The 20,017-nt window shown below is 31.8% G+C and overlaps 1 long non-coding RNA gene across 1 annotated transcript; it reads right to left on the bottom strand.

Annotated features, from left to right (window-relative positions):
- Nucleotides 1–6,503: 6,503 nt before the first annotated feature.
- LOC127736642 (uncharacterized) lies at nucleotides 6,504–11,776 on the bottom strand. The gene is made up of 2 exons (XR_007999092.1): nucleotides 11,716–11,776; nucleotides 6,504–6,639 (listed from the first exon to the last, which is right to left on the bottom strand). It is a non-coding gene; the product is annotated as an uncharacterized LOC127736642 (long non-coding RNA).
- Between the last annotated feature and the right edge of the window lie 8,241 nt (nucleotides 11,777–20,017).

Genomic DNA, 20,017 nt, shown 5'->3' with positions numbered 1-20,017 from the left:
TTATACTATAAGTCAAAAGAGCATTAGTTAAGGAAAAAATAAGCTCAAAATTTTGATAGGTTATGGAGCTCCTTTTCGAGATATTTAATTTTTGAGAAAAATAGCGGGAATAGGCTGACTCGGACTTTTACCTTATATATGCATTGGTATTATTTGGGTCTCAAATCGAAAGAAAAGAAATCTATAATCTGCTTAAATTTTGGTAAATGACCTTTTATGAACTATTGAAGCCATATATGAAAAGAAAAAGTGTTATTGGGCAAAATATTTTTACCCTGTATCGTAGGAAAAAAACCAAGGAGTCCTTACATCTGACAAAAAATCCTACACTTGACCTAAGTACATCCTTAAGATTAAGGATACTACCGTAAATAGAAGGTGTGCTTAATATCGATCTTTTCTTCAATATTCAAAAAGATGGACGACCTAAAAATAGACACTTTTTAATTGTAAACTTCCCCTTTCGCAGCAGTACCATCTACAAAATAGCATACTGATGATGTCACTTTCACGACTAATGAGTTTGAATGTCCCTTTGATATCTTTTGCCTCTCTTCTATCCCATCGAACGTGAAATAAAGGATACCACAGATAGTTAGGTTTGCCTTTTAAAACGAACTCTCATGTGCAATAAGCGTTTTTATGTCCTGCATAAAATCTAGAAACTACGTCGTAGTTATGTGACCATAACACTGATATATGTTAACAAATGTTTTAACATTAACGGTACAATTTTACTGCACCAGATGCACATTGAGACAAATAATTTCTTTTCAGTGATGCTTACTGCTAAAACATTTTTTTTTCAAAAGTCGATCCAAAACATAATGCAAACGTTAAAGTCCTAAGAATACCAAAGATGATAGAATAGAAAGTCAAATCCGGACAAGGAATCAAAGCTATGCTTGAGGTGTCAGACCACCAATTCACTCCCTCCAATTTAGAACGTATGTATAAGTAGTCCTACCCTGACACAAAATAGTGCTTTTGATGTCATTGTTTACTTAAACTAACCAACAAATTTGCAGAAATGAAACTTTTGGCGAAAGAGAAATATATTTAGACCATTTTGAGCCAAAATTAACTTGTCTATGAGTTTGCATAAAAAATTGAGGATTAATGCGCTCCATAGTATACTTATTTAAGATTTCAAGAAAACCAGGGGTTATTGTTAGTAGTACTTGTCTTCCAAAAGGCGGTTCTTTCTTAGAAGACTTTAAACATGGGTTGAAAATTGGCATGTAGAAAGGTGATACATGTACAATTCAGGATATACCTGGTTTCTATGGAGTTAAACTTGAGGTTAATTTTTAAGAAAGCTGTGAAAATTGCAAAATTTGGTTGAATAGATAGGGATTTTGAATTGGTGGTCTGACACCTTGAAGAAGATACATTCCTTAATTTAGGATTATTACGAAAACAGTAAATTTCAATACAACAACATTAACAATATCCGCATTTTCAATCCAATACCAGAGTACTTGATACTACGCTGGTGATACCATAGGGAACTAACATTGCACCCGCAGAGATATCGACCCACTGGCAGTATTAACATGAACGGCACCAATTTTCCTGCACTAGATACGCATTTTGACAATTATTATTGCTTCAGTGATGCTCGAGGCCAAACTATTTTTTGAAAGTCCAAACTCTTATACACACTGAAGCATTGCTAAAACAAAAAAGAACCCACAAAAAAGCAAGCCAAACCCGGACATGGAATCAGAGCTGTGGTTGAAGGAGATATATTCCTTAATGTACAATTATTTCGTTTTTCATAACATCAAATTTCAATAAAACAATATCAATATTTTCATGCCAGTACTGAAAAAATAGCTACTTGGCTGATAAAACTGTCCACCAACGGATATATTGACCCAGTGGTAGTAATAACATAAACGGTACAAATGTCCTGCTTTAGATGCGCATTTCGAAGATTAATGTAGTGATGATATTGGACATGACACTATTTTTAGTAATTGACTGAGCTAAACCAAGTGTGCTTTTTTGATGAGCAGACGACTGTACAATAAAGATGTAAAAACTTTGGAATGAAAATACGTACTTTCTAATTGCCGAAGCCGCATCACATGTTGTTTTTGGGGTTTTCCAATTTGTGAAAAAGTTAGTCTCACTTCGTACCCTGCAAATTTGATATCTGTGTAAACGTCTTAGCTTCGAAAACAGCCATCATACATATCCAAGTTTACGAAATGAACAGAGGAACGAAAGAAAAGGCTACCATTTTTGTTTACTTGAAATGAACTTCGCATCTTGACCCAGCTGCTAGTGGACTATCAGTCACCGAGGGTATCATCAGCTCTGTAGTCATTACGTCGATACTGACGTAATTTATAACAAACCTATCTTAAATCGTCCGTTTTCAAATTTAGAAATTATTAAGAAACTTAGGTTTCAACTCCCTCAGGCAAAGTTGACATTCGATTGGTTTGGCTATCATTTTTAAGTCCTTGTTGGTAATATAGCTCTTCAGCTGTTTCGATTCTTATACATTCTTGGCTTTCAAATATTTGGCTTTGAGCGTACCCGATGAGGGTAAATCAAGAGCGCTTCGGACGCATGCAATTTATAAAGTGTTGTTTTTATTTTGTATGAACAAATCGATTGAATGTTTGCCGTTTTATCTACAAAAAAAATCTTTAAGTTGAAAAGTTTAGACCAGGCATTAGGAATTTAAACAGAAAACATTTCCAGACACAAAATAAAAGTGTACTTTTGCACCTATAAGAGCACATACCTCAAAAGGGTCAGGTGGTGCATTATCAGAACGTTTTATACAAAACAAAAACAAACAAAGATTTTATTTGCCAATCACGGCTCCCAGAATGAGCAAAATAGCTACAATCAAAATTTCACACAAAACGAAAAAATAATAACAAAAAAAGATTAAACAAAGTATGACATGATTAGTTTTGATCTTATTGATTAACATCTAATACTAAAGTAAATGAAATAAGTAATAATAAAAATATATAATATGACCCATTGTTTGTTACTCTGAACCCTTTACTGGACAGAACCCCGTTATGTATTATCATTATTTATTAATTGTAAATATGATCATATATCTATAACTCTATACAAACACGACTAAAGATAATCTAATTTAATATTTTATTTCGGTTTTCAATTAAAACCTCCAATAATTTACAAATTACTTCCAAAATTTCTTTATCTTCATTTCCCATTTACCAAATAAAAAAGAGATATAATATCATGTATTTAAATACATTTATTTGTGTAAAATATTTTGCAAAGAAATGGACTTCTAACATTAAACAAAGCTTTACATGTTAAACGAAAATGCATCTCATCTTCTTTTCACATGTTTCACTCATTACAGAGTTTGCATATTCTATTTTCTAGTTTCGTATTAAATTCAGTAACGACCTTTTTGTATTTCAAGTTTATGAGCTCTAATTCTAAATTCTGCATGCATAAGTGTTACTTAAAATGTAAACTCTAATTTATTACCTAATCAATCCTGAGTATTATCTATTGTAATTTTATATCTGCATAACCATAAACGGAATGTTTGGTCTTCAATGGTCTTCAACTTCGTACTTTATGCGGCCTTGTTAGGTTTTTTTATTCGAGCGTCATGGATGAGTCTTTTGTATATTAAACGCGCGTCTAACGTACACAATTTTTATCCTGGTATGTATGACGAGTTTGTTGATAAAACTCATGTTCAGTAAATATAGTATATACCTTTTTATATATATTTAATATATATATATGTCGTTTTTGTTTAATTCCGATAATTTTAAAACTTTGAAAAAGAGGATTTTTCTAATAAATTGTTTGATTATAAACTAGAGAAAAAAATGTTGTCAATACAAAATGAATATCAAATGAATATAATGTTGAGTTGAAAACGTTCTTGTTCCTGTAGTCCCCTCTCCCTAAAAACCATACCCTCCCTAAAATACATTGCATTTCCTATTATGTTTCCTTGATAGATGATTGCTTATTTTAAGGAAGCTATTGAACAAAAGGTTCCAAGTAAATGGAAGTCATTCTTTCGAATCTTTACATACACCATCTCGAGTTGGTTGTTCGTTATGAAATATATGTGAAACAGATGACAACAGATAAGTTCCAACCACGACCCCATCCTCTTTTCCTCGGTTATGTCATTAGTGAATAAGATAAATCACCTTATTTGTAATAAACACGAACAAAATGACGGATACCCCTAGTGTAGCAGGATCTTCCAATTCTTCCAGAGCCCCAGAGATCACCTTCCTCGTTTTGATTGGTTATTGTTGTTCAGTTGTTCATTTTCTATATTAATATTTGTGGACTTGTTTGTCTTTCCGACGTCTTTCGTTTATTTGCCATGGCGTTGTGAGTTTCTCTTCTATTTATGAATTTTGAATGTTCCCTTGGCATATTCTGACTCTTTTCTCTCATGATGATTATCTGGTTAGATTTTTGATTTTCAATTTTAATTAGCAAGTAAATGAGAAGAGCGTGAATTCTTTTAAATTTAAAACATTAGTTAATCAATTAAAATCGTGGAAATTCAAATGAGTAACATGCCATGTGAATATCAATAAAAATATGTACTGCAATTACAACAGTTTAAAAGAGATGGATTATTTATAGCAATAATTTGCTAAAATATATTAATGGAAAAACAAAGGATATGGGGTATCCATCCATGACACAAAATCAGTACATGCACAGCAAAAAGAACACACAAAAAGCAAAGGAACAGAGCTTTTATTGCTGTTCTTCATCTCAAAGTCACAGTGAGGCCTTCAACACGGAGCAAAAAAATCTCACCTCACTGCAAGTTAAAGACGACCCCTAGCACCGGCTTAGTTTATTTTCTAACGCATGGAAATCCGTACATAATATTGTGGATCATGAGCGTTCTTTCATGCCTTTAATACCATCAATGCAAATTGAGAGTAGTGCAAAATGATATATCAGGGAGCTAAATCTGATATCTTAACAGCTGCCTCGTTTGTTTTTGGTAGTTGGGTTGGTCGCTCATTCGAAGATACTGCCATCACCTTGAATTAATTTCTAAGGTTGATGGATATGGATTTTGGAATCGTTTATTATTATTAGTTAGAGGACGATACAATAATATATACATGATACGGAATAATTTTTACCACTAATACAATTCTTATATGTTTGCCTGGCACATTGCACCCTCTATTATTGAGTATATTTTGGAAAAATCGTCGCGTACTGTTTTCAATATTAATGTACATTCATAAAGCAACTTATAATCGTGCACTTGACGTTGATAACGATTAGATTTGTCAACAATTTCAACACCATAATTTGATTCGTTTTCGCTTACGCATTCTAAACTGTGACTAGAATCATTACCACTAGAATCATTACCACTATTCGCATGATCACTTGGCCCGTTTGTTTCGCTGTCATCAGAACTTTCTGCTTCTACGAATGCACAGCTTGGTTGGTTTTTAATTTGTTTAATTCTACTTTTTATCAAAGTCATAACATCTGTTTTTAGCTTGTCAATTAGTTTCTTGTAATTGGGTTGTTTATCTATAAAAGACGGATCATCTTCACGGGTGTCCTTAAGATTGGTGATTACATTTGTGACAATTGCTAAGGATCTTTTTAACCAATCGTTTTCCTGAAAACAAGAGTAATCAAAACCTTGAAAATAACAAAATACTGACTTGGTTTATACGATTCTCAGATTTCGCATTCGCTTACTGCAAGCCTTCTTATGGTATGGTATTATTTTGCATTGTTTTATTTCTTCATACTAATAACTGGTCAACGGAACCATGTAAATATGTTTGTTAAAGCTTGTCTTAAGCACAGGACAGTTTATAATTTGGTATATAATATAGACTCTCGTATGTAGTTGCAGTCAATGTGTTGACCTCAGAATGTTGTTTGTATGATTGTTATTTGTTGTTGGGTTGCAATCGTATCCGTGTATACGCAACAATTCCAAAGATCATTTTTTAGATAAAACGTTAAAAAATAGAAAAAATGGAATGGAATGAAATACCCCGTTGTAGAAAGAAAACACTTATCATGGCTGAAAGAAAATAATACAGAGACACACAGATTTATTGTAAATTCACCATACACGAAAATCATGACTAAATAAAATAAAGGAACAATAGGAACATATGCATTAAAAAACAAAGATAAAATCCAATGCTAAAGAAGAACTTTTACAACGTAGCCTTTAAGGTACCGATTTGCGACAAAAGAGTACTATTCATATTCTAAAACAAATTGTTACCGATGACGGACTAATTCCGGGTTGTTAAATATAAACTGAATGTGATGTAATCTAGAAACTACATGCTTAAAATTGGTTTGACGACACCGGTACATGTTAATATCGATATTGTCAAGTTGTTTCCAGTTTGGTAGAAAATACCCATATGGTCTATAAAACGTTCAATGTGCCTATCAAAAGGAAACGATCTAATTAGAATTTGACAGTATACTTAAACGTTTACATACCTTTTGTATATCATTGACTATTTTCTCTGCCTTCTTTTCTGACAGAAATTTTGTCTTTTTTGACTTTCTTAATTCTTTTTCAACTTTCTTTCTTACAGCTTTAATCATTCGGGGACTTTGTATCACTTTGTTTGCCTGATGAATATACATAATGCTGTTTTAAACATGTTTGCTACACTTAGAAAAATTTAATCACAAATGAGGATTAGAAACTCTAGTTATTTACAGTTTTTTTATGTCTAAAATGATGTCTTGGTAAATAAAACGCGAAAGATTCATGGAAAACATAGAAAGACAAATACTTAAAGTTAACTTTTCAAACGTTTTTTTTTCTTCAAGCTAATGATTTTAGCAATATCAACACCAAAACTGATAGTGCCATCAATTATTTCGAAAGGGATGTATATGATACTGTGCATTATCCACACAAGCCTAGTGGGCTAACTAGATAAAGAAATCAAGTCATACTGTGTCAAAAGTATTAATTGATTACTTGAAGTACTTTTTTCTAATCAATTAATGATCGATTACACTGATTTCTGTAAGATATCGATTACAATCGATTACTATATTAAAAGTAATTCATTTCTGTTTGATTAGGAAACATTTGTTTTCTAGATGGAAGCTCATACCAAGGATCTAAATAATGGGTTGCTTACCCAATGTTGTTGATATGACAGAACTATTAACGACTGTCATACAAGAGGGAGATTTAGCTAGCTATAAAACAGGTTTAACCCACCAGATTCTGCGGAAAATGCCTGTACCACGTCAGGAATATGGCAGTTGTTTTTTACTTGTTTCGTTGGTTGATAGGGTTTGATTTTGTCAGTTTCTATTGACTTCCCCTTTTTGAAGTCTAGTATTTTTGTTATACTTTTTTTAACAACATTCTTCTAATATAGACACATAACTTCACTTAGGCTAGTTTCCTATTTTCATATACTAGATAAAGGTTTTGAAGTATTTTGAATCATTGTATGTCATTTGTTTACAAAAGATGGAAATACGTTAAAATCTATCAGGAAATCTGGTTGAACATAAAGTAGCTTTGTGACAAAAACATTTCTGAATAAGCCATTAGATAGAACTCTTCAAGTAAAGGATACATATCGTTGTCTATTTTCCGTTTAACTATATTACTAAAGTAATCAAAATGTAATCATTTCAGTGTAACCTAAGTAACCAGTATATCAAGTAGGAAGTCTTTGAAACTGTCAACAAAATTTAATATTGCCTCAAATCGAAAGAAATCAATGTAAAATAATTGTGTTTGTTAGGACTAATGCAGAGGACACGATTTGGTAGGGAAAAAAGATATGCGAAAGATACCCTGCACTTTGTCATGTGTTAATATTTCATGCCTGTATTTATATACTTATTTGATATAGGAAATTTATACCGAGTGTGGATTTATAATATTCATGAAGGCCCTAATGTGAGTCTTTTAATATATTGACATTTCAAAATATATGTCGAAAACTTATGACACAGTATTGAAACATATGTAATCACAACATATGAAGACAGCTTACTCGACATGTTTATTTTTATAAGGATTACTATATGTAAGAGAATGATAATTCCTTTCTTCATGATTAAGTACGAGCGTTAGCGAGTACTTATCATAATGAAAGGGATTGTCATTCTCTTACAAACTTAGAATATTGTAAAGTGCTCAAGGATCAAATGAACTCTTGATTAGTTGTATTCAAGAATTAGGTTCATTGTTAGTGCAATTTTTATGAGAAATGCATGACTTTCTTTTTATGTATTTCATTCATGAATTAGTTTTAGTGATGTAAGGATTTTCTTATGATTTTGCAAAATATAATTCATTGTGTTTTAGACACTAGATGACACAACAGTACAATGAAATGGTGGGAATTGTATAAGTTTCGTGATTGTGAATATGAATGTTATTCATGTAATGTTTTAGTGAGGTATTATCTTTTTGTTTATTTACAGTTCACATCAATAAATTCAAAATTAGAGTTAAAGCTAAAATTTATTTCACAGTCAATCTTCTTTTAGTCCAGCTCTTTACATCAAGTGCTACTTCATTATGTCAGGGAAATGTTCGAATGAAATGCCTTTAAAAGTTTTAGATATATTCAAAAGTTAAATGAAATTCCTTTTTTTTTATCAGAATATTGGAAATTCCTTTTTTTTTTTAACAACCGCGGATCCAGAGATCTGAGTTTTGGCAAGCATATTAGCTAAATATTTAGGTTATATTTAATTTCAAAACTTTTTAAAACTTTTTTTGCATTGCTTTGGTATCGTTTATTTTTAAGTAATTTGAAGTTATTTCAAAATATTCTAATTTTTTATTGTAATATTTTTGTTTGTTTCAAAATTAAATTTTTATTAGTCAGTATTTTGTGATTGAAACTGACTTATAAAAATTTAATTTAAAAAAAAAAAAATCAATCACAAATCCTTTCAAGCTGATAAATGTGCTTCGGGGCAGTTGAAACTCATTTATAGAAACTCTTTGTTTTGAACTGTAAATAGGTCTAAACAGTAGGAAAATCTTTTACTAAGAACATGATTTACATTCATTCTTCACAATTAAGAAGCATCAAATCCTACAATTTCATTGGTCGAGAGCATTTTCTAAACACCGTTATTGACCGATCTGATTAGATTGGACTTTGAACCCGGTTTATAGCCGCAGGTTAAAATACATACAGTACAAGACGATTGAAACTTTACCTTTCTGGTGTCCAAATGAATGTGATAGTATTTGCTTTACACGCGATTAAATTATGAAACATTTCAATTTAACCCCGAAATCTAGACAAAACTTTAACATCTCAGAGAAAACTATATGGGAAGAGCATTAACTTATTATAAGAAACATGTCTGTTCAGGAACTAAAGTCTTTTTTCAAAACCCGAGTACAACACAGCAAGGACCAAACATCTGTGCTGATGACATTGACTCAGCAGGCCAGGTTATAGCAAATGCTTTGTCTAGCGAGCGAGATAGTGAACTACGGATCAGAGAACGAAAAGCTAGCATCCCTAAAAAGGTAAACGAAGTAGTAAAGGAGAATGAAAAAACGTTACAAACCACACCGATCGAAACAATTTCTTAACTTAGAAACAACACTAGTAAATTGGAAAACAAAGTGATCAAAACTGATCAGATAGAGTTATCAGATTCGTTCCGTCAAATGCTTATAACCGATTACGACATTTTTCACGATTATGTCATAGATGCAGACAATATAAAAGTAGATAACCAGGAGAAAGAAACAAACAATGCTGATGAAAGCATAACTATGATAAAAGAAATACACAAGATCTCAGTCTCAGCCTCGTATGAATATACCGTTTCAGCGAACCAAAAAAAAAAACAAAAAAAGATCATCGAACTACCCAGAATACTTCTGTAGTAACATCAAATCACCCTTGCAATGTAACATTAAAAAGACCAAGATCAGATTCGTTGTAATTTCTGTCAAGAGTGGTTCCATGAAAGGTGCGTAGAAGTCGAGAAAGACGACCCTATCGGCTTTTGGAAAAGTCCTGATTGTCGTACCAACATTGATAAAAGCTATGGATAAAAAACTCGGTCTAGTCTTACAGAACAATACTGACTTGGTCCAGGAATTAAGAAATATAAAAAATCAAATTCAGATACTACAAAGTGAAAATGATGGATGCACGATTTTCTTCTCAATGCCGGAACGGGTGTGTTTTTCTCAGATTTGCCTAGCGTTAATAAGCTTCAGTTCATTATCGGCGACATAGCCGTTTTGTTCAGTGATGATATTGGAGAGAAGGTTGATGAAATGAATAAACAAAATTTTACCTCAGTCATCAAAACTCGCAACGAGTTGTTACATGTTAATATATAAATTAGTTTATATGTATTAAAGTTTGAAAGTGTGCAAATTTTATGTGAATGTTGGATAAATAGTCGGTTTTTTTTTTTCTTTGGGAGTACACAGAATCTTTGCTCTTGTAGATAGAGCACCTGAGTTTATCTCCGATTTTCGGCGTGGTTCGTGTCGTCATTCTTTAGTATTCTATATATTTTTTTCAACATTTTTGTTTATGACCATTATTTTGTCTGTTTTTATTAGACTTTTGATTTCTTTTATCGTCCCCTTGTAATTTTTTGTCTCTTTTGTAGTCTCGCCATGTCAAAAATAAACAAGTTTGAAGTCCATAAACCTAACAAAATTAAGCCCGCGACTATATCAACAAACGGAACGAATGGAAAATAACTGTCATATTCTTGACTTGGTACAGGTATCTACGACAGTCAATTCGCCTTATTATTCGTTGACCATATGGATTTGCTCATGAAATTAAGAAACAAGTAGCTGATCATTTGTAACACATTTTCCTGTGTAGCGAAAACAAGCCGAGTGAAATTCCATATTGTATGAATACATCAAGCATAAAAATAAACAAAATTAACTCTATCAGCCTTTGGCGTGGTTTTATTACTCAAGGTTTGTAAAACAGATAAGATAAATAGAAAACAAAATAATGTGTATCGTCTCTTGTTTACCATATTAGCAAAAGGACGTTTAGTAGCATACTATTCAGTCAGAAACTTTAAGTATTATGTTTTGCCTATATGACTATTTTCAAATGACTGTTAATTGTGATTGTTTTCTAGGAACATTGTTTAATACTATTAAAAGATAACCATTTGTTAATATTAGCAATTACATCATAGCATAGGCAAAAACAGAACTAAATGGATATTTAAAGAACCATTTGCAGTCCTTTTGGGCCCTCCATCAAGTTTCCTAGGAAAATGCAAACGGTTAGTTGATGTAAGTTTTACGGTTGCATCGATGTGGAACCCCGGTTTTTTAAATTGTTTTTGGGGTTCATTTTCCTCAGTTTTTGGTTTGATATGTAGTGTTTTCAGATTGCTGTTTATCATTTCGTCGTTTTTCTTTTGTAACCTGATTTTGTCGACCCTTGACTTATCAGTGTTTATTCTTTTTATGAACAACGATGCAGCATGTCAAAACCTTTTACTTCTTACTTAGAATACAACGTGGACGCATATATATAGTGAAGCGTCCGTTCTAATACCGGCAATTTAACAAGTCCATTCCAAATAACTAATGAAAAATGTATTCATTGTTCTTAAAGAAAAATGCAAATTAAAATGTAAAGTCATGGAAACACACTTAAATCAATCAGCTGTAAAATAATGATATACATTCGTACTTACAAAAGTTTGCTGAAGACCATTAACCCAATCATAGCTTTCACGAAGAATAGTTGTCAAGTTATCATATATTTCTTTCCGATCATATTTTGGAGGAGGAGGAAGTTCATGACAAACCACTTGTGTAGGAGAACCGCAACAGTTTCCCATTTTTTTCGCCTACAAATATATATGATGAATCAACAGTAAAATGAGTAAATAATTACTTTAGTATCTTACGGTATCTGAAAAGTCCAAAAGATAATACGTTGTTACATGTATTACTATTTTCTTTGTTCAGTGTTTTTTGCATAGTAATTAGTCGGTTGGTTATTGTAGAGTAAATATTTGTGACCCCATATTTCTAAATTAAAATTTCGTTCTATTCATTATGGAAAATCAGTTTGTAAGACAAGATGTATTTATGGTTGAGCATGCTTGAAATTGTCATATTATATCATTCGCATATTGTGGTTGAAATATTACATTAACTAAAAAATAGCAGGCTGTTGGTTTTCCAATCTTTGTTTTACATTTTGTCATGTCGGGGTATTTTATTGCTTACTATACGGTATGGACTATTCTCATTGTTGAAGTCATAACACTTACATACAGTTACTTACATCCATATCATTTGGTCTTTGGTGGACAATTAGCAATCATATAACTTTTTCTTACTTTTATATGTGGATAATTTAGTTTATTTTCTTAATGGATTATTCACTATCTTATTTATTCGAAATTATCAATATCTGAGGATATTTTTATGGTTAATTAAAGATCTGTTAAAATTTCTTATGAATAAATTTTCAAACGATACAACAATATGTGATTAATATTGTAGCTAATTATGTTTTCGTTAATTTAAAGTTACATCATCTGCGGTATATGGAACAACAACTCTCTCCAAACATTTCTCAGGCGGTCAATTATTATCTTTTCAGAAGCTATTCACATATGCAAATCAATGATTAATTACTTGTTTTTATAGCGATAAAGCAGGAATGGATTCGCCCACAAGCTATCTTTCTGAAAAACTACTGATTTGTACAGCAAGGATAATGTCTGACAAAAAACCAAAAATCTTAATAGGTTTGAACATATCTATATTCAGCCTTTGAAAAAAACTTTAAGATCATAATGCAAATTGAGGTTTTATTATATATATATATATCTAATAAGGCATGAATCTTGCACACTTATTGCCTAATTACTCGGTTAAAAATAGCATCTCATCTCTTTACAGCAGCGAATAAAATTCTGCAAAAATTCCCCAAAAATATTATTTTGCAAAATTGAAAAAGAAATTAAAATTTTGCCAAAATTCTAGTAGAATAAAAACAATAAAAGTTTACCGCCATATTTAGTCATGATGCGGTTCGTTGTCTGTATTTATTAGACATTTGATTTCTTTTATCGTCCCCTTGTAATTTTTTGTCTCTTTTGTAGTCTCGCCATGTCAAAAATAAACAAGTTTGAAGTCCATAAAATCTAACAAATATTCCTGACATGGTACAGGTATCTACGACAGTCAATTCGCCTCATAATTCGTTGACCATATGGATTTGCCCGTGAAATTAAGAAACAAGTAGCTGATCATTTGTAACACATTTTCCTGTGTAGCGAAAACAAGCCGAGTGAAATTCCATGTTGTATGAATACATCAAGCATAAAAATAAACAAATTATCTCTATCAGCCTTTGGTGTGGTTTTATTTCTCAAGGTTTGTAAAACAGATAAGATAAATAGAAAACAAAATAATGTGTATCTTCTCTTGTTTACCATATTAGCAAAAGGACATTTAGTAGCATACTATTCAGTCAGAAACTTTAAGTATTATATTTTGCCTATATGACTGTTTTCAAATGACTGTTAATTGTGATTGTTTTCTAGGAACATTGTTTAATACTATTGAAAGATAACCATTTGTTAATATTAGCAATTATATCATAGCATAGGCAAAAACAGAACAAAATGGATAGCTTAAGAACAATTCGCCGTGCTTTTGGACCCTCCATCAAGTTTCCTAGGAACATGGAAACGGTTAGTTGATGTAAGTTTCACGGTTGCATCGATATGGAACCCCGTTTTTTTAAATTGTTTTTTGGGTTTATTTTCCTCAGTCTTTGGTTTTATATGAAGTGTTTTCAGATTGCTGTTTATCATTTCGTCGTTTTTCTTTTGTAACCTGATTTTGTCGATCCTTGACTTATCAGTGTTTATTCATTTTATGAACAACGATGCAGCATGTCAGAACCTTTTACTTCTTTAATACTAATACAACGTGGACGCATATATATTTTGAAGCGTCCGTTCTAATACCGGCAATTTAACAAGTCCATTCCAAATACCTAATGAAAACTGTATTCATTGTTCTTAAAGAAAAATGCAAATTAAAATGTAAAGTCATGAAACACTTAAATCAATCAGCTGTAAAATAGTGATATACATTCGTACTTACAAAAGTTTGCTGAAGACCATTAACCCAATCATAGCTTTCACGAAGAATAGTTGTCAAGTTATCATTTATTTCTTTCCGATCATATTTTGGAGGAGGAGGAAGTTCATGACAAACCACTTGTGTAGGAGAACCGCAACAGTTTCCCATTTTTTTCGCCTACAAATATATATGATGAATCAACAGTAAAATGAGTAAATAATTACTGTAGTATCTTACGGTATCTGAAAAGTCCAAAAGATAATACGTTGTTACATGTATTACTATTTTCTTTGTTCAGTGTTTTTTGCATAGTAATTAGTCGGTTGGTTATTGTAGAGTAAATATTTGTGACCCATATTTCTAAATCAAAATTTCGTTCTATTCATTATGGAAAATCAGTTTGTAAGACAAGATGTATTTATGGTTGAGCATGCTTGAAATTGTCATATTATATCATTCGCATATTGTGGTTGAAATATTAGATTAACTAAAAAATAGCAGGCTGTTGGTTTTCCAATCTTTGTTTTACATTTTGTCATTTCGGGGTATTTTATTGCTTACTATACGGTATGGACTATTCTCATTGTTGAAGTCATAACACTTACATACAGTTACTTACATCCACGTCATTTGGTCTTTGGTGGATAGTTAGCAATCATATAACTTTTTCTTACTTTTATATGTGGATAATTTAGTTTATTTTCTTAATGGATTATTCAATATCTTATTTATTCGAAATTATCAATATCTGAGGAAATTTTTATGGTTAATTAAAGATCTGTGGAAATTTCTTATGAATCTATTCTCAAACGGTACAACAATATGTGATTAACATTGTAGCTAATTATGTTTTTGTTAATTTAAAATTACATCATCTGCGGTACATGGAACAACAATTCTCTCCAAACATTTCTCATGCGGTCAATTATTATCTTTTTAGTTTCAGAAGCTATTCACATATGCAAATCTAATGATTTATAACTTGTTGTTTTAGCGATTAAGCAGGAATGGATTCACCCACAAGCGATTTTTCTGAAAAAAATACTGATTCTTACAGCAAGGATAATGTCTGACAAAAAACCAAAAATCTTAATAGGTTTGAACATATCTATATTCAGTTTTTGAAAAAAACTTAAAGATCATAATGCAAATTGAGGTTTTATTATATTGATATCTAATAAGGCATGAATCTTGCACACGTATTGCCTAATTACCCGGTTAAAAATAGCATCTCATCTCTTTACAGCAGAGAATAAAATTTTGCAAAAATTCCCCAAAAATATTATTTTGCAAAATTGAAAAAGAAATTAAAATTTTGCCAAAATTCTAGTAGAATAAATAAAAGTTTGCCAAAATTATATTAAAAAAATGCAAAATTCCAACATGAAAATAAAATTAATGCTAATTTTTCCCCAAAAAAATATCGGCAAATTTTCCCAAAAATTCATATAACAAAATAAACAATGATAAAAAAACAATTCGGGGGCAAAATTTTAACATAGAAGTTAAAAAACTATAGGTCACCGTACGGCTTTCAAAAATGAGCGAAACCTATGCCTCAAAGCCAGCTATAAAAGGCCCCGAAATGACAAATGTAAAACAATTCAAACGAAAAAAAACAACGGCTTGATTTTTGTACAAAACAATGAACGAAAAACTAATATAATGCAAAAAACGACAACCTCTGAATTACAGGCTCCGGACTTGGGACAGGCATATACAGAATGTGTCGGGGTTAAACTTGTTTTCTGGCACAAAACTTTGCCCTAACCTGGGATAGTGGTGTAACAGTACAACATAAGAACAAATTATAAATATCAGTTGAAAAGGGCTTAACTCATCATATCGATACAAAGCAGGAAAACATCTAATAAACACACAGACCTGACGTGGCAGGGTTATCATTTATCCCCACAACAACACTAAGTACAGATCTGACAGTACTCGCAGTTACGGGCAGCTAGTTCAAATAACCACTCATGGAAAAAATATGTTGCGATATTATGAATATGTATTTATAAACAATGGAAATAACACTTTATAATTTCTATGCGTCCGAACCGTTTTCTGAATATATCTTCATCATGAACTACCAACGCCAAATATTTTAAAGCCAATGATGAGTAGAAGGAGCTGAGGTTTTATAACCCCCACCAAAACCCGTGGTGCTTTGGTTGTCCCAAATATGGGCATGCCCCGCCTCTTACCCCCTAATATTATATATGGGCATATACCAACCTCTTTCCCCGCCCTAATGACATCACCGGAAGTAAGGAAGATGAAACACGACGGATGCATGTTGACCATATTTGGATATGAATATAACAGTATAACGTAGAACCATGTCAATTCCATGAGTCATACCGAATGCACGTCCGCCATATTTGGTCATGATGCGGTCCGTTGTCTGTTTTTATTAGACTTTTGATTTCTTTTATCGTCCCCTTGTAATTTTTTGTCTCTTTTCAACAAACGGAACGAATGGAAAACAACTGTCATATTCCTGACTTGGTACAGGTATCTACGACAGTCAATTCGCCTTATTATTCGTTGACCATTAGATTTGCTCGTGAAATTTAGAAACAAGTAGCTGATCATTTGTAACATATTTTCCTGTTTAGCGAAAACAAGCCGAGTGAAATTCCATGTTGTATGAATACATCAAGCATAAAAATAAACAAATTATCTCTATCAGCCTTTGGCGTGGTTTTATTACTCAAGGTTTGTAAACCAGATAAAATAAATAGAAAACAAAATAATGTGCATCGTCTCTTGTTTACCATATTAGCAAAAGGACATTTAGTAGCATACTATTCAGTCAGAAACTTTAAGTATTATATTTTTCCTATATGACTGTTTTCAAATGACTGTTAATTGTGATTGTTTTCTAGGAACATTGTTTAATACTATTAAAAGATAACCATTTGTTAATATTAGCAAGTATATCATAGCATAGGCAAAAACAGAACAAAATGGATAGCTAAACAACCATTTCCAGTCCTTTTGGACCCTCCATCAAGTTATGAATGCAAACGGTTAGTTGATGTAAGTTTCACGGTTGCATCGATATGGAACCCCGGTTTTTTAAATTGTTTTTTGGGTTCATTTTCCTCAGTCTTTGGTTTGATATGTAGTGTTTTCAGATTGCTGTTTATCATTTCGTCGTTTTTCTTTTGTTTCCTGATTTTGTCGATCCTTGACTTATCAGTGTTTATTCTTTTTATGAACAACGATGCAGAATGTCAAAACCTTTTACTTCTTACTTAGAATACAACGTGGACGCATATATATTTTGAAGCGTCCGTTCTAATACCGACAATTTAACAAGTCCATTCCAAATAACTAATGAAAAATGTATTCATTGATCTTAGAGAAAAATGCAAATTAAAGTGTAGAGTCATGGAAACACACTTAAATCAATCAGCTGTAAAATAATGATATACATTCGTACTTACAAAAGTTTGCTGAAGACCATTAATCCAATCATAGCTTTCACGAAGAATAGTTGTCAAGTTATCATATATTTCTTTCCGATCATATTTTGGAGGAGGAGGAAGTTCATGACAAACCACTTGTGTAGGAGAACCGCAACAGTTTCCCATTTTTTTCGCCTACAAATATATATGATGAATCAACAGTAAAATGAGTCAATAATAACTTTAGTATCTTACGGTATCTGAAAAGTCCAAAAGATAATATGTTGTTACATGTATTACTATTTTCTTTGTTCAGTGTTTTTTGCATAGTAATTAGTCGGTTGGTTATTGTAGAGTAAATATTTGTGACCCCATATTTCTAAATTAAAATTTCGCTTTATTCATTATGGAAAATCAGTCTGTAAGACAATATGTATTTATGGTTGAGCATGCTTGAAATTGTCATATTATATCATTCGCATATTGTGGTTGAAATATTAGATTAACTAAAAAATAGCAGGCTGTTGGTTTTCCAATCTTTGTTTTACATTTTGTCATGTCGGGGTATTTTATTGCTTACTATACGGTATGGACTATTCTCATTGTTGAAGTCATAACACTTACATACAGTTACTTACATCCACATCATTTGGTCTTTGGTGGATAGTTAGCAATCATATAACTTTTTCTTACTTTATATGTGGATAATTTAGTTTATTTTCTTAATGGATTATTCAATATCTTATTTATTCGAAATTATCAATATCTGAGGAAATTTTTATGGTTAATTAAAGATCTGTGGAAATTTCTTATGAATCTATTCTCAAACGGTACAACAATATGTGATAAACATTGTAGCTAATTATGTTTTCGTTAATTTGAAATTACATTACCTGCGGTACATGGAACAACAATTCTCTCCAAACATTTCTCATGCAGACAATTATCATCTTTTTAGTTTCAGAAGCTATTCACATATGCAAATCAATGATTTATAACTTGTTGTTATAGCGATTAAGCAGGAATGGATTCGCCCACAAGCAATTTTTCTGAAAAAATACTGATTTTTACCGCAAGGATAATGACTGACAAAAAAACAAAAATCTTAATAGGTTTGAACATATCTATATTCAGTCTTTAAAAAAACCTTAAAGATCATAATGCAAATTGAGGTTTTAGTTTATATATATTAAATAAGGCATGAATCTTGCACACTTATTGCCTAATTACCCGGTTAAAATAGCATCTCATCTCTTTACAGCAGAGAATAAAATTTTGCAAAAATTCCCCAAAAATATTATTTTGCAAAAATGAAAAAGAAATTAAAATTTTGCCAAAATTCTAGTAGAATAAATAAAAGTTTGCCAAAATTATATTAAAAAAAATGCAAAATTCCAACATGAAAATAAAATTAAGGCTAATTTTCCTCCCAAAAAAATATCGGCAAATTTTCCCAAAAATTCATATAACAAAATAAAAAAAACAATTCGGGGGCAAAATTTTAACATAGAAGTTAAAAACTATAGGTCACCGTACAGCCTTCAAAAATGAGCAAAACCTAAACCTCAAAGCCAGCTATAAAAGGCCCCGAAATGACTAATGTAAAACAATTCAAACGAAATAAACAACGGCTTGATTTATGTACAAAACAATGAACGAAAAACTAATATGATATACAGCAACAAACGACAACCTCTGAATTACAGGCTCCGGACTTGGGACAGGCATATACAGAATGTGGTGGGGTTAAACTTGTTTGCTGGCGCAAAACCTTGCCCTAACTTGGGATAGTGGTGTAACAGTACAACATAGGAACAAACTATAAATATCAGTTGAAAAGGGCTTAACTCATCATATCGATACAAAGCAGGAAAACATCTAATAAAAACACAGACCTGACGTGGCAGGGTTATCATTTATCCCCACAACAACACTAAGTACAGATCTGAGAGTACCCGCAGTTACTGACAGCTAGTTCAAATAACAACTCATGAAAAAATTATACGTAATGTTGCGATGTTATGAATATGTATTTATAAACAATGGAAATAACACTTTATAATTTCTATGCGTCCGAACCGTTTTCTGAATATATCTTCATCATGAACTATCAAAGCCAAATAATTTAAAAGCAAGGATGTATAAGTACCAAAACACGTGAAAACCTATATGACTGAAAAGGACCTTTACCATCTAAGGTAAATTTTGAGGAATCTGTAATCTTAGTTTCTTAAACATTTCTTAATTAATGAACGAAACATTTCAGGAATATTTGTTATTATTTAAATCGTGATTTGCTGCAATATAAAATTGAGAATGGAAATGGGGAATGTGTCAAAGAGACAACAACCCGACCATAGAACAGACAACAGCAGAAGGTCACCAACAGGTCTTCAATGCAGCGAGAAATTCCCGCACCCGGAGGCGTCCTTCAGCTGGCCCCTAAACAAATATATATATACTAGTTCAG

This window comes from Mytilus californianus, unplaced genomic scaffold (assembly GCF_021869535.1).
Source record: "Mytilus californianus isolate M0D057914Y unplaced genomic scaffold, xbMytCali1.0.p SCAF_34, whole genome shotgun sequence".
NCBI classification, from domain to species: Eukaryota; Metazoa; Mollusca; class Bivalvia; order Mytilida; family Mytilidae; genus Mytilus; species Mytilus californianus.
Note: the sequence above shows the minus strand (reverse complement) of the source record. Positions and strands in the feature narration are given on the sequence as shown.